At 36.1% G+C, this 3,204-nt stretch overlaps 1 non-coding gene across 1 annotated transcript; it reads left to right on the top strand.

Moving 5' to 3' along the window:
* Positions 1 to 2,265: 2,265 nt before the first annotated feature.
* On the top strand, positions 2,266 to 2,397 carry LOC145284927 (U4 spliceosomal RNA). Its single transcript, XR_013868907.1, has one exon. It is a non-coding gene; the product is annotated as a U4 spliceosomal RNA (small nuclear RNA).
* Positions 2,398 to 3,204: the final 807 nt, after the last annotated feature.

Below are 3,204 nucleotides of genomic sequence, written 5' to 3' on the forward strand. Positions count from 1 at the left end.
GTGCCTAGTTCTCTCCCACTGCAAGAATTTAAACACCGGGGTCAGAAAGTGGGATTGAGAAGTCAGCATCTCAGAGGAGAGGCACTCTGACCTGCAAAAAGTGCTTGAGCGGGCCCGTCAGCATTTCCTGTGAGGGTGCCTTAGGTGATTGGCAATAAACCAACCCCTTCTCAAAGAGAGAAGGCAAAGCCTGGGATCGGGAACCTCATAGAACTGCACAGAACTAAACTCTCATAGAAAATCAGCATGGACCAGGTCATTACAGGAATGGCCTAATCTTTGTTGATTTTGGGGGACAGGATAAAAATTCCTCGCCGGCGCAAATACATCGTGGGAAGTCCTACTTAAGATTCCCGAATCAAATCGGTTTTTTTTAATTAAAAAAAAAAATTATGCAAATAATTTTTTTTATTATAAATGTATATATTATTGGAAAAAAATTATGAAAATAATTTTTTTTTAATAAATGTATGTACTATTATTTATTTAAAAATATTGGGAAAAATTATCAAAAAGTATAAACAGACTGATGTCGAAAAAGTATTGTAAAAACACACAACAAAGCACCTACTGCAAATGTGGCACGCGTATATTCACGTGTTCATAACTATTAAATGTGAAGGACGTAAAGGGCAGACAACTGTATTTAATCGTGCACTTTTTATAAACGAAGGCTGTCTTAAACTATTTTACATGCATAAATGAATAAAATGTCTTTATTAAATGATGCGTGATACTCTTCTGATTGATAATATTAGCTTAAAACAGTTTTCTATAATATGCTGATATAATTAATACATGAAAAGAAAAACTTGGGATCGCTAAGGTTGTAATTCGTCTGTGCTATGTATTTCGGTTGGTGACGGTCAGTCGTGCGCTTTGCGCAACGGCGCTGCTCGGCCTTTGGGCAAGCAAAGACCATATGTGGCCTTTGACATGAGGTGGGTGCATGACGCGAGCTTGTGCATCCGACGAGGCGCCAAGTTTGAATTCGTGTTACCACCATAGGCATGGCATTGCGGTACTAGGTCCTACGGAGCCCATCCCGCTAGGTTAGAAAAATAAAAAGTAAAGAGACTCTTGACTGGTGGTACAAATGAGATCCTGTCGCCAGATTCCGAGGCTACCCTACCACTACCCCCCTATCTTTTTTGTTTTATTCCCCCTGGTCAACCCCTACTCGAAGGTCGCCGCCTAATATATTCCCTTTTTTGTTTTTAACAATCTATTTTACTCCCTACACCCGATATGAATTCTTCCTAATCCCCATTAGGGATCTCCCCGCTTGTTTTCGGTGCCCCGGAAAACAGTAGGCGATCTAACTACTTAGATTAGCTCAGGGAGGGACCTTACTAACAATGCACTAATTTTATTTTTTTATATTTTTTCTATATTTCCCACTCCCCAACACGAACTATTTTTCTTCCAAATTCAAGAACTTTTTATTTTCCAATGAATTGAACTTTTTTCACACACACACATTTTATTTAAAAAAAGAAAAAGAAAAATGCACGCACACACACACACACACACACACACATACAGAAATTGTATATATACTTTTTGCAAAAACGCTGGGGTTTTCATTATTAGTTTAGAGTCCACAGAGTGAATGAGGTATTGTGGTAAATGTTGCCAGTCAAGAGTAAGTCGCCAAAGACTCCAATTTTTACTTTAGTTATAAAGACCCTGCAACACTCCCCTCCCCAGATCTTATAGGGCCTTGTGCCTAAATTTGTTTTGTCTTTTGGAGATTTTACTTTTTTAAATGTTTTAATTTTATATTGAAATGTTTTTAATTGGAATTTTTTCTTTAAACGAAATAAATTAAATATGAACACCATATGCGGGGGTGACCCCATAGATAAGACCTTGGTCAATGTAGGGGCAACCCTTCATACCAATTGTCACTATGCAGCTCCCCTACTCCCCGGGGAGTTGGTCCCCATTTCCCCTTCACTCCTCACTTTAAAAATTGGCTTTGTGCCTAATTTGCTCGGTGGGGGAGCAAATAAATACCGGCCTTCGGGACAGGAGCGGAAAAGGAAGTAATCAGTTCTGGTCAATGTGGGGGCAGCCCTTCATATCAGACAATTACTTTTTAAGTAAATTAGTTTGGTCAATGTGGGGGAAACCCTTCATATCAAACAATTGCTAATTTTGGACCCTGCCAGAGTGCCCCCTTGGGTGGAGCTGGTTTTTCCTCCCCACAATAAAAAACGGCCTTGTGCCTAATTTGCTCAGTGGGAAAGTATATAAATAAATAGCTTTGCGCAGAGGCGATACAATAGCCAATGCGGATTTTCCGAGGCGTTGTTATTGCTAGTTGAAAACTATTCCCAACACTCCACGATGGCACCCAGTGCCAACCGCAATTTCTGGACACCTCTAAGGAGGTGTAAAATCGAAACTAAGAAACAAACAATATTTACATCCCATGCCTTACCCCCTTCTTTGGGAATACTAGGCTAACTTCTTTTCGATGCTATTCTTCCTTCATGTGTAGTTACTTTTTTATGTCATTTTAGTTTTTTTCGTTTTATGTCGTTTTTATTTTATTCATTTAATATAATTTTTTCCCCATTTTATCTTTTGTATATGTTTTTTTAATCTTCATATGTTTTTTAAAAGCTGCTTTTTATTGTATATTGTTTTTTTTTCTTATCGTTTTTTTATATTGTTTTTTTCATTTTATATAATTTTTTTATATCTTTTTTATTCAATTTTTGTATTTTATATGTTTTTTTCATTTTAGATTTTTATTTTAGAAATTGCAACATATTTTTCAAGACATTTCATTATTGCATTAGCTGTTATAGCTATGATATAGCTGTTAAGTTATGAATTTGTAATATTGCTTTTCTAGATGCAAGTGCTAATATTATATTTATTTCAGATTTTAATCTTTATTTTTATTACATTGTTTTATTAATTGTGTAAATGGTTTTCTTGTAGAAAAATGTGCCGATTCTATCTGGCAAGTTCATTTGAAATAGAGCATAAATAGATCTGAAAATGCTATTATATTACACCCCCCGTCCACACGTTACTACTTATAAAAGAACATGCTTGTCCAAGTCGCAAGCTATATCACGTGATGACTGTTTTCTTTTCAAAAATGAAAACGCTGAATTTTATTTCAAGCAAAATCAATTCTTATTTGCAGTCACGAAGGACGTATTATAGCAATTAAGTTATGAATTT

Source organism: Euprymna scolopes, chromosome 1, assembly GCF_053919585.1.
Source record: "Euprymna scolopes isolate OS-2025 chromosome 1, ASM5391958v1, whole genome shotgun sequence".
In the NCBI taxonomy this organism is placed as follows: Eukaryota; Metazoa; Mollusca; class Cephalopoda; order Sepiida; family Sepiolidae; genus Euprymna; species Euprymna scolopes.